The 13,562-nt window shown below is 30.6% G+C and overlaps 1 long non-coding RNA gene across 1 annotated transcript in view; it reads left to right on the top strand.

Moving 5' to 3' along the window:
* The first annotated feature begins 2,084 nt into the window (after nt 1-2,084).
* LOC139425701 (uncharacterized) overlaps nt 2,085-13,562 on the top strand; it is a 33,467-nt gene continuing 21,989 nt past the window's right edge. Inside the window, exon 1 of the long non-coding RNA XR_011636857.1 lies at nt 2,085-2,337. This is a non-coding gene — a long non-coding RNA (uncharacterized lncRNA). The remainder of the gene's footprint in view (nt 2,338-13,562) is intronic.

Genomic DNA, 13,562 nt, shown 5'->3' with positions numbered 1-13,562 from the left:
AACTATTAAACGGAAATAAATAATGCCCACTTGCACCCTATCTTAATGCGTATAGTTTTTGTTTTGCTTCATAATTCATAAAAACGAAGATTAAAATTTATCACACTTATAAGTATTTCTTCTTTTTTCCCCCTCACCTTTAAAGGGGTGATCTTTAAAGGACACACTGGCTTTAAACATTTTGGGGGTATGGCCTCAATTTATTACCTCAGACTCTGCCCATGCATTAAGCTGAGATAAAATTAACTTTAGTTATTAAATTTATTATAATTATTTATTATATATTTAATAAATAATTTATATATAATTAATATAATGTTGTTAAGATTTGTGAAGATTGTAAATGGAGTTAAGAGACATGCTTATTTAAATTGTAAGATTATTGAAAATTCACTATTTTAGATTTTACTTGCTGTTTTATATACGCTTACTATTTACAATGACGTATGTTAAATGGACAATGAGTAGGGCCCTATTTTCAAGGAGGGCCAGCTAACAAATTCTGAGTCACAGGGACGATCACATTTTCAGACCTATAGCCATTTTTTTCCATCGAAAAGCGACGTAGGTGTTTTCGAGAGAGTTTTGAAAAAAATGTTATAAAATAGTAAGCGTATATAAAACCTCAAGTAAAATCTAAAATAGTGATTTTTCAATAATCTTACAATTTAAATAAACATGTCTCTTAACTCCATTTACAATCTTGACAACATCGGTAGTTGAAATTCCAGACTTAAATCATTGGCTGCATACCGCCTTCAAGAACTTATGATATTTTTTCCCCTATTCCATAGATTTGTTTGATTTGGAGTTGTTATTTTATTTCGAACAGCAGTAAAAGAATCGACTGTTATGTAACCTAGTTAATTGTTATGTAACTTTTAACACGATGTAAATTTAGGGCTCAATAAGCAGCACATTTATGTATAGGAACGCTATACACAGCAAAAAATTCCAGATCAAATTACAGTAAAAAGTACTGGCATCTTGAGTGCAACATCCGTAAAATCCAATTTCACCAAAAAATTCAATTTTTATCGTAAAGTTTTATACCATTATTTTTACAGTAAATTTTTTTTAATTACAGTGATTCAGTGATTTTACAGTAAATATTACTGTAAATCATTGTAATTAAACAAATATTACTGATAAAACATTATTTTTACTGTAATATTGATTTACTTACATTGATTCAGTGATTTTACAGTAAATATTACTGTATTCTGTCAATTTTTTTGTTATCTAAAAATTTAAGGTAAAAAGTACTGGCACCCTAAGTGCGGGTACTTTTAACCGTTTTAAGATCCGGAATGTGGCATTTGCTTTACTTTCTACAAATAGTGATTGATTAATTGTACAAGCATTAACAGTTGGAATAAATTTTAATCAGGACAATCTAAGAAGACGCCCGAAGTCTAATTTTCTACATTTCGATGAAGTTTTTAGATATTCAACTCTCAACTCCTGTTCAGTATATGAGAGTTTCTCATCTCCTTTCCTCCTCCGGTTCCACTCCAGTCTTTTCTTATATTTATTGAAGTAATCAAAGCAACACAGGCATAAATTTTACTAGTCCAAGAGGCTATTTATACGATAGCGTAATAAATTAAAATAATTTTGTTCTGTTAGATTTCCGCCTCTAAAGCATTGCTTTCGTGCAGATGGATCCTTTCCCCAAAGGGAATGAATTTCGCAACTTCACCCTTCTGTCAAACGTTTAAAGAAAAGGGGACAATTTCAAGAAAAGGGGATCTTGGCGTAGCATCGCGTACGCGGAAGGACACGTACCGCACCCATATTTAGCCCAAATACAAATTTTTCTAAAGTTGATTTAAAAAACAAAAACTTTTTTTTTGATAGCTGAACAGCAAAAATAGATATTATTTTAACCGCTATTTTTTTATTCAAATCTTTTCCCGCTTATTATTATTATAATTACTGAGTTTCTCTCATTCTAATGCGTTCATCAAAGATTAAAGGTCACTTGTAAAAAAAGGAAGAGACTTTAAATTATTGACTTAATAATCGTCTGCTTCAAGAATCTATTTTTGTTCCAAGTACTAACTTGCTGGTTGCTGGTGAAAGCAGCTGTTTGAAAAAGCAGGTGAAGAGAATATCTTTCTATTTTTTAAAAGGGTTAAAGGGATTGTTGATTACTAATTTAAACTTCGGCAATGCAGCCATTTTCTACAATGTACTCGTCCATAAGTTTGGTCTTCAAAACATGATGGTTTGTTACTTTTAAAATTTGAATTTTAACACTCGTAAGAAAAGAAAAAATTCTTATTCTTATAAAAGATTGCTGCTTTACTGTTTAAAAAATTACATTAACTCAAGGTAAGTGAAATATTTTTATTTTAAAATTACACTACGATTATTTATTTAAATTATATTACTTTTTTCTGACAAAAATCAGTTTTCTCCCCAACCTTGGTTTATTGAATCTTATTTTTGTTTTCTTTAAATTTTGTATTTTTATGTTTCTTATATTATTATGCCCTAAAAGTTCTTTAAATATGATTTAATAAAATACCCACAACACACAAATAGTAAAATTAAAAAAAAGTAGTTATTAGACTTTGTTGAATTAGGGATCCCTGGCTGGCTACACTGCACTGTAAAGGGTATCGTAATCCATATCCATAACATAATAATCATATATCCATAACATAAACAAAATAACTAGGATGTTGTGAAGAATCATGTATTTATTTAATCGCTATGATGAATAAATATAAAAATATTTTGTTAAACAGTCAGGCAATTCCATGTCAGAGACTGTCAGAAAACAGAATATTTTATGCATTTTTTTTATTAATGCGAAAATAGTGCTTACATGTATTTTTATTTGGAACAAAGATATTGCAGTCATACTTTGAAGATTTTCTTCAGATTATATTTTGAAGATTTTCTTCTGATTCTATTTTGAAAATTTTCTTCAGATTCTATTCTTAAGAATATCTTAAGTTATTTGGTCCACATAAGCCTAAATCTTAAGAAAATCTTAAGTTTATATTTTGAAGATTTTCTTCAGATTATTTTCTTAAGATTTTCTTCAGACAATATTCTTAAGAAAATCTTAAGAATAAGTGGACCAAATAAGTTAAGATATTCTTAAGAATTTTTTTAAAGAAATTCTTAAGATTCTTTTTAGTGGGGAATATCTATTCACAGAATGTTTTTTACTTAAATATTAGTTATTTGGGCTGTTCATTTGCATAATGAATTGCCTTTTATAAATCTTGATCATTCGTCAATATCGTGATTGTTCACTTGATTGTAGTAGCTTTCTTAATGTATTTTTTTTTAATTGAATTGTTCTTCAGAGAAATGAATAGTTTTGATTTGAGTGGATGTCAAAAAAGAAAGAGAGCAGTAGCAGAAATAGAAAAAATCAGCAAGTTGCCCAAACTTACTTCATGGCGAATATCGAAGGAGAATAAATTGCAAAAATTGGCGGGGTTAATTAAATTAAGTTTTAAAATATGATGTAAAATCTATTAAAATTGTTTTAGAAGTCGAGTAATGATCACTATTGCTGTAATTGAGTCCTGATGACTCAGGGGATAGAGCTTTCGCCTTCCAATGAGGTAAATCACAGCAATGGCTAGTCTATACTAATTCCGCATCCGGTTTGCAAAGACCACAGTGCTGACGTAAAATATTCTCAGTGGCAGATGGATCATGGGTAAGAGTCCCCTTGCCGTCAGACTGGCTAACCGTAGGAGCTTTTCGTAGTTTTCCTCTCCATATAACGCAAATACGGGTTAGTTCCATCAAAAAAGTCCTCCACAAAATGGCAATTTCTCCCAATACTTGATCCGGGAGTTCCTTTGTCCTCTGTATGAGGTTCAAAATTACAAGGCTGCGGAGTTGAACGTTAATAGTCGCAAAAACAAAAAAAGATGGGTCGGCTGCTCAACGATGGTTACATAAAAAATAGCAGTGGCTCAAGGGGTTGAGCGTTCACCTCAGAATGATGTGAACCGGGTTCGAATTCCAGCGATGACTGGTTTGTACTAATTCCGCACCCAGTTCACACCGTTCACAGTGCTGACCTAAAAATATCCTCAGTAGTAGACGAGTCATGGGTTAGAGTCTCTTTGCCGCCAGGCTGACCTACGAAGATTATCGTGGTCTTCCTCTCCATGTAGCGCAAATGCGGGTTAGTTCCATCAAAAAAGTCCTCCACGAAGACAAACTTCTTCCAATACACGTTCCGGGAGTTCGCTTGTCTTCTGTATTGGGTTCAAAATTACAAGGCTGCGGAATTGAACGTTAATAGGCGTAAACCCAAAAAATTGGGTCGGCTGTTCAACGACGGTTATAGATATTTAAAAAAATGAAATAAAAAAACAAAATAAATGAAAAACAGAAAAAACAACTAGAAGACATNATATCATTGGAAAGAATGCTATTTGCTTTATTGCCTTTTATTAAATTGAACTCATTGCTAAATGGATGAAAATGCTGCCGAGCTCCTAAATTTGTTGCTTCCGAGAAATTACACTATTTGTCAACAAGTCAAATATTTCTTTTCGTTGTCATCACTTGATCTCATCTAATTTAACTCAACATGAGGAAATTTCATTAATCTTGTTATAAATTTCGATTAATTTCACACATTTCGCGAATTATTCGCAACCCTAAATGCATCCTTAAACCAATAAAATAATGAAAATTTCCTCAAATATAAATAAATAACTCAGTTAATATCAAAATAAATAAGTAATGACGAAGACGAATAGCGTTTTTAGAGTTGTTTATAAGCTTTTTATAAAAAAAAAATTGCTAAAAACCGAAGTTTTTTCTTATTAAACACGACGCGTAAAGGAGAAAATGTGTATGTCAAAGCAAAACTCATTCGATAGCAACAAAGATCTAACTTTCTAAATAAAATAAAACACATTTCACATTATTTAAACGCATCCTTAATAATTTTGCAACAATTTACGTGAACCATTCATAAGCATTCACAATTTAAATGTTTCGTTAAAATTATACAACAAGTACAGAGATATTATAGGACATATTATAGTCTGAAACAAGTACAAAGCATTAATTCATTCCTCCCATACTTTTTAAAAAACAAAAAAAACAAAGAGAAAGTATGTGAAGTATTTCCATGCATTTGTAAGATTATTTTCTAATCATTTGAAAAGATTATTTACTTTTAAAAAAGCAAAATAAATATTTAAAAATAATTCTCGGTAAAAAAAAGAAAACTGATAAAAAGTTGAAAAAATTATGAATAAAAAAGAAAATTGCCAAACGTATTTTTCAGATGCAGGACTGGCGAATTCCTCAAAAAATATCTTAATACTGATTTCAATTATTACTGTGAAAGTTTAAACAGCTGTACCGTTTAAAGAGGGTCTATATTTGTTTATTTGAAAATTTTGGGTGTTCAGTTTCATTAAAATTATCTTCTTAATTAAATTTGAAGCTGTGATTTTTACAAATTAAACTGAAACAAGATAATTAGATTACAAATTTCAAAAAAATTATTACTAATGAAATATTTAAACAATAGAATTATATGTCTGAGAAACATTCGTATTTAGTATTGGGTGTGGTACAAAAAGATACTGCAAAAACCAACAAAAATTGGACACCAAAAAAAAGTTTACTCCTACAACAAACTATTAAGTACCCTCCTTAGAGTAAGTGTTAAAAAGTAATCGCCTCAATTCTTACAAGAGAATAGATTTGGAAGAAAATTATATAATGCTATTTAGCATTTTGGGTATTGTTTTTGATGTACTTTTTTACGTTATCAATGAAACCAAACATAAGTCGATAAGCCTTTCAGATTCAATCAGCATTTCAAAATTTACAAAAGTTTATTTACATAAAAAGTTATGTTTTTAAATTATACTTTGAACTAATAAAACTCTTAAGAAGCCTTAACTATTTATCCTAACTATTCATGGTTTGCCTCATTATATTCAGAATTTATTTCATTACCGAATAAATACCTTTTCTGTAGAAAAAGCAGATTATAAGTTTCTCCCTCAATTTGTTCCCCTTTTGGGAAACTTTTCACCACTAACTAGGAGGAGGGTGCTTCGCAGTTTCCCACAAATTAGAACTTTTTTTTTTACTGTGAAATTATTTCAAACTAACCATAATTCAATTATTGTGATATTATTTCAAACTGGAACAGACATGAGTTCGCACAGTTGGAACTGCAACGGCACTGCTTATTGATATAAGATATCAGAGATCAGTTAATTATAACTGATGTATGTTATCTTATATCAACTAGTAGTATCATCTTCAGTCCTGGTCATCAGTCTTCAAAACCTTCCATAGCTTCCTTAGGAGAGACGCTCATAATTACACTATGTCCGTTTTTACACATTTTCCTCTATTAAAATATAATTTTTCGAAATTTGCGTATTTGTATTCATTTGCATTGTGCTTCAATCTTAACATAATGTAAGCAATTTTTAAGAGTCCATGAATCATTACACATAAATTTAATATATTGGAAAACAATAAACATGAATAACATGGTTAATTAAACACTGTTATGTAGTGTTATTACACTCATTAAAGTATTGGTATCAATTTAGATGATTAAAAAATTACAGTACAAGCTAAAAATAGCAAAAAGGTTTCATCTACAATAAATTTAAAAAAATAAAAATATCTATTTCTTATTTACGAAAAATGTATTTAATTAAAAATAATATTGCGTAAAGGTGTGGAATCGGGGTCCTTCTGGTTCGGCTATAATTTGGGTTCAATATTGCTAAAATTCGGCTTCTGATTACCATAATATTGTTTGCTGCCTTTGACTTCCATGATGTTATTTTTGGGTTACCTTTATTTTAATTGGCTCGTGGTTTATTTTCATCTAAATTAGTTTATTTTCACATAAATTAGTTTATTTTCAAATCGCCAAATGGAAGAGGGGACTGCAAATAATATATAATATTTTTGGTTCAAAGCATATACTTGAAAATTAATTTTGAGAAATATCTATCTATTTGTTTCCAGTTTGTTATCTGAAAACTTGTAAATTATTTTGTGATGCAACGTGCAAATTAATCATGCATTAAAATCATAACTTTAGAAATATCTATATCAAGGTCACGAATGAAACTTATCAACTGAAGTCATCGACAGTAGCGTGTTTACGTTTTAAATAGTACGCATCACTATATCACGTGCAAACTGAATGAATGAATGCAACAGAAAGCTGAAATTTTGTTTCGTCATATCTATAATTAAATTCTAAACATTTTTATTTATCATTTTGCTCACTTTTAGTTCCCACAGACAATAAAGGTAACAATTTTTTTTCCACACCTATATTTATTTCCGATCTCTATCAAAACTCGACAAGATGCCCAATACAGTGAAGAATATTGGAAAAAAAATCAAGAAGTGCATTGTCAGTTAGATATAAAAGAAATAGTGAAGAAACTTAATGCATTCATTGGGGTCATAATCTGAAGTTCAATTCTCACTGCATGCGATTCACGCATCTCCGATTGCCGTCGAGAGAGAATGAGAACCTGCTGATTGACGAGTTTTTGGCGGGAAAAACATTGAAGAACCAAAACATTATGACCAAATACTCAAAAATGCGTTTTGCCACCTTAGACCTTCAAAACAGCTGTAAATCTCATTGGCATGGATGCTGCAAGTTCTTGGTAGGTACAAGTTGTACCAAATGTATCAGCAGCGATTTGGTCCCTGAGCTGCCTTTCTATGACATCCCAAATGTACTGCATCGATTAAGATCAGGTGAGTAAGATGGACATTACATTAGTTGTCATTACATCATTATGCTCTTATTAATGGAGCATTTGGAAAAACAGACGTAATGGAGCATTTGGAAAACAGTTTCAGGTCCTGTTCTACGCCACTGTGATTAGAGCTGCCCATGAGAACAACCCTAAAATCATAATACTGCCACCACTAGCCTGTGTAAGACCTGCTATATACTTGCAGAGAGCAACTATTAGCCTGAAAGACGGTGTCCCTGACATGAACATTGAAGTGATAAATGAGAAACCGTGATTCATCAGGGCAGGCAACTGTCTTCCACTTATCCACGGTTCACTATCGATGTTCCCGGACTCACTGTAGGCATAGTTGACGATGACGCTTGGTAAACAGAATGGGACATCTGCTGGGCAGTCTCATATCCAACAGTGTATGTTAAACTGTGTGTTCCGAAGATCTTGCACTTCTATATTTTAAAGTTGTTTTTCGAATGCTCCTTCGTGATATGAAATGATGCTTTTTAGCGAATAATATGCTATTTTTATAACTGATGTGAGTTTGCAACACGTTTAGCCTATCTAAAGTCAGCGCTGTCTTAGCTTATTTTGAAAATGGTACAAAATGTCAAAACTGCCGCAAAAGTCGCAGTTTTGTGAAAATAAGAAGAGTTTGTTGTCTAATTTTTAATATTTAAAAATTTACTCCAATGCTACATTACCTGGGCTCTTAAAAAATGGCAAAAACTGAGAATACGGCAGTGATTTTCATAATTTTCATCTAGGTGGGAAAATGTTGATGATTTTTGGAAAAGTTCAAAAACTTTTAACATATTTAAGTTATTTGTCTCTTATAAAGCCCAGATAGTTCTTCATGGCAAGATTATATATATAGTTTAAAATCATCGCATTGCTACAAGTGTAATGCAATTAAACTATGGCTTTTTTATTTTCCTTGGAGACAAAGCCTCTCAAAACAGCGATAAACAATTTGTACCCCATTTCCATTTGGCAATTACAGCATCAACTATATTCGCAATCGCAACACTCGCATTTGCTTTTTGGGGAAAAGGCCGGTTCCATTTTAGAGCTCCACTCCTCCTCTCTCCACCCGTGCACAGATTCAGAGGAATATTCTATTTTTACAGCCTCAATATTATTCGCATTTGGATTATCAAGAAAATATATTAAAATTTCCACGGTGCTTCAATTAAGCACTATGTTTAATGCAGTTTTGTGTCCCAAATAGTTTCCAAACTTTGATTTTTTCTAAATCGGTTTGAAAATCAAGTCGGAAACTAAATTACTCCCCTCTCCTAAGATTATCCATACACTAATGGTGAAAGTATGCATAGTGTTATCATAGGAAAAGAGTTCTGGAATAAGTCACCTATAGCCAATTTTAATGGCCAATACATAAATTCAAAAACCTGTACATTTTTTTAATGGAGAATCCAAATCTGCAATAACAATTTCGGGTTCGCATTTAATATTTTGAAGTTGTTTCATCCTAAGTAGGTATTCAAGTATATCAGTTAATGCGTGTTTTGAAAATATTTCACTAATTTTTATTTAAAATTTTGAAGCGATTTATATTTCTCGAGGTGTTTGATAGTTTCCATACTTTTCGCGCACCCTGTATGTGTAATATATGGTGTTAAATATTTATAGATCTAAAACTAGAGTAAAGTTGATACATTGAAGCAAATACAAAACACGCGGTTTGCAAAAAGCCGTCTATAAATAGTTATGATCCGTGACAAGTTAACATTCATATTGCACTTTCATATTCATATTGCACAATCAGATTCAAAACGGCTATTTTCAAAGTGACCAGTTGTCAGACGGGGAGCAGGAGGCGCCACGAGTCTGCGATTGATATCCTGACAGTGACATTCTGTAATATGGGTAAAAAATATTGTAATGACGCAGTGGCGATTCGATAACTCACTCAACTTCTTTTATCTTATAATTAATTACTCAACACTTGCCGAAATTTAATAATGATAACACTTTGTTATTCTTGATTATTTCTAGCTTCCATCTCAACTGAGTTCTAACTTTTATCTCAATGCAATCATTTGAAACTAACTTTCAACCCGATAGAGATGGGAGCAGGCAATGAACTCAAAATTGGTTTAATACTTATCCTGATATTTATTTTTAAACATTCAACGCTCCAACTTTTTCTTATCTTTTATTTTTCAATAACAGTTATTTCAGTTCTTACAATAAATTGATAAATTTATTGTGCAAGTCTTAGAGTTCGATATTCCTTTAAAAAATTAATATCTAATTTATATTTTGACGTTTGTAAAAATTTATGGTTCTAGTAATGTGTTGTAATTATCTATTATAAAAATGTTTGCAAGTTACTTTGCTCTTAAAAATCACAAAGTTCAAGGTCTTAAGATCGTCATAGCAAATTTAAAACATGAAAGTTGTTGTACTCGAAAAAATGATTGACATTGTCAAGTGTACATAAATAAAAAGATTATTTCGAGACATTTAGACTAAACATCAACATAAAACAATTACAAAAGCTTTTTGCAAACCGCGTGTTTTGTATTTGCTTCAATGTATCAACTTTACTCTAGTTTTAGATCTATAAATATTTAAATGTGATTATAAATATTCCGATATCAGATTTCCTGCATCTGGGAGATTAAATAAATATTTTTTTTATTCAACTTTTTATTTTTATTCTGCCAACTACACGTGTCTAATGAAATTGTCGGCTTACACACGGCTGTTTGATAGTTATTAGATATTTGAGTTTGATAGAAAACTGAGGCTAAATCACATAATGTAGAATTAGAGTTCCTATATCTAGCATAGTTAGAGAATTAGATAGCATTCCCTGATTGGTTGAAAGTCAAAATTTACCGGAAAAAAAACATTTTCTTTGTTGTCTTAATATAAAGTCATCGGCAAGGTAAGTCTATCCTGAGAAATGTCAAAGTTATAGGTATATATCCCATTTTCTTATTTTTAAACTTAATCAAAATTATTTAAAGTATTATTTAATCATGACAAGTTGACGGATGGCGGAATAGTCTAGTGCAGGGATGGGCAAACTACGGCCCGCGGGCCAACTGTGGCCCACCTGAAAGTTTCATCCGGCCCGTGTATAGAATTTCAACTTGCCGATCCGTGACGAATATATAAACAATATACATCTATTTTCTTGTCTACTTTGCTTAAGGCTATTTTTGTTCTTACTTTTTTAACAAAGTATTGATGATCTTTTTACTTTCTCTATTTTTTTTCTACAAAACATAAATTGATGGCTAATGGACAGCTTCAATTGTTAAAATGTTGAAAGTAAACGTTCTTTATAGAATAGTCGTAGATTGGCGCCATCTGAAGCAGTTGTTTCTAAATATGCCAAAGTTAGAGTTTTGCAAATCATTACCAAACCCTAGTTTCCCAAATTTAATATTTCACGCCCAGAAAATCAGTGCTAAGTTTGCTTCATCTTATATGTGTAAACAAGTGTTTTCAACTATAAACTTTTGAAAAAATCCTTTCAGAAGTAGACTAACAAGCAAACATTTAACCTTAAGCATTAAAACAAATACATCTCACTTGGAACCTCAATATAAAGAACTTCTAAAAATGAAATCGCAATAGCATTCATCTCATTAAATATTTAAATTAAAACTTGCATATCGTTTTTCTACCTTAGAAGTTTTTACTTGGCCCACCAAACTTTTTTTCTTCGTTTTTCCGCCCTCGACCAAAAAGTTTGCCCAATAGTTTCACTTTTTTATAGTTGTGAGAAAATAAAGCTCGCCGCTAAATATAAATGCTTTTTTTATTTATTTTTTATTTTGAGAATTTTAATCATTCCGGTTCTTTTGTTCAATGTGATGACAGAAGGCTCTTTAAACAATTTAGATTTTTTATTCATTTATTTAACACAATACACTACATAAAGTGCCTGTATTCACCTTCCGACACTCCGTTTCCCTTTCGCTTCGACTTGCTTTGCCATCTTCTCCTAAATCGCAGAAATAAACTTTAATGGTTCGCTTTACTCTCACTTTGCACACGCTAACTCCTGATGAAAGACATATACCTAATGTTACTAAATAACAGTATACTTTGCGAAAGAATTAGAATTTTTGAATTACTATAGCTCTACTTGGAATTTTTATAAAGTTGCTTATGACAAATAAACAGTTATTTATTTTGATAAAGCACTCGTTTTCGTGCTAAGAAATTATTTATTACAGAAATTCCTGCAAGATAAAGAGAGTAATATTTAAAGAACTATTTTAATATTTAAAAGAACTGAATACGCTGATAAATATTTTGAACACAATGAGGACGTAATTTCGTGTCTCTCTGCTTGAAAAAAAAATTTAAATGTTTATTTACCCCCTAACTTTAATTAATTCTGTCGATAGCTTTTTTTTTTTTTTTTTTTTTTTTTTTTTTTTTTTNTTTTTTTTTTTTTTTTTTTTTTGAATAACAATAAAATTGAAAAAGACATAATTAAAACTCTAAAAAGATCAAACGGCAAAAGCAGATCTTCAAACAAGTTGGAAGAAAATGGAATTGAGAGAAATTTCTCCAATTACATAAAAGCCAAATTTAACGCTTTTTGCAGAGGATCTGGTAGAAAACAAAACTTTTCAATTAAGTCATTGAAAGGTTTTCAACGCTAATTATGTGTCCTGCGATTTTAGACAAAAATTAAAATAATTTCAACATTTTTGGTGTTTTCTTTTTAAAAATGCTTCCTGACACACAAGTTTTTTTTCATTTTAATTCTATAAAATTTAACATAATTTTTGATTCAAACTTACCGGGTGTTCCGTAGTGTCTTCTAATGTGCTTTTCAAATTTTTGGCAAAAATATTTTCACTGTGGTTCTCAAGTTATTATTCATGTGAAAGGAAATACATAACTTGAACGACTTTATTATGGAGATTACAAAAACATACAAATCAAATAAGTATTAAAACGGAATTAATAATCAATGAAAATTAAAAAAAAAACTTTTTTTTATCACTCAGATAAACCTCAGGACACCTGTGACAGTTCTCAATTTATAAACGTTTTCTTATTATCTGCAACATTTATTATTAATATTATTGACGGAATTAACTCGCTTTCATGTCAATAACGATGGTAATTTGGTAACTGCCCTTCTCCGTCTTTAGAAAGTGATGCGTTCTTTTTCTTTTCTTTTTTTTTCTTCTTAGGTGTGACAAAATAGAATAATTTTCTTATTTTTTCGCCCACTTGAAAACAAGTAGTGTTCAAAATTTTATTTTACATTACTATTTTCTTTATTACAGCCAATTAAAAATAATAGTATATACATTTAATATGTTGAATTCAAAACAGTTAAAGTTTCGAAATAATTATAAATTAATTCTATAATCAAATCGTTATATGTTGCTTCACTTTGATTTCATTTCTGTAAAAATTAGCAACAAAAAGTGAGTTTTATCTATAAGGGATAAACTGACAAGAGCGATTACTTTAATAACGCATAATACGCTTTCATAATGAATTGTACTGAACGCTAATTTTATCGCAAATTCACAAAAAGTCACAAATAGCTGCTTAACGAAAAAATTTATCAGTTTTATTTATTTATTTTTAATATTTTACTTACATAGTTTATTGGCTTGAGCAAAACGATTGTTATTTGCCTGTCGGTCTGGAAAAGTGGAACACCATGAGTAACTTTTTTTGACTCGGACTTTTTTTTCTAACAAGGACTTTTAAAAACTAGCACTTTTTTTCTAACTAGGACTTTTTTTTCTAATGGCAGGTACTGAACTTTTACGTCCTTTATTTTTCAATAAC

Source organism: Parasteatoda tepidariorum, chromosome 5, assembly GCF_043381705.1.
Source record: "Parasteatoda tepidariorum isolate YZ-2023 chromosome 5, CAS_Ptep_4.0, whole genome shotgun sequence".
Taxonomy (NCBI): Eukaryota; Metazoa; Arthropoda; class Arachnida; order Araneae; family Theridiidae; genus Parasteatoda; species Parasteatoda tepidariorum.
The sequence above is the reverse complement of the archived record's forward strand: the minus strand, read 5'-3'. Positions and strand labels throughout refer to the sequence as shown.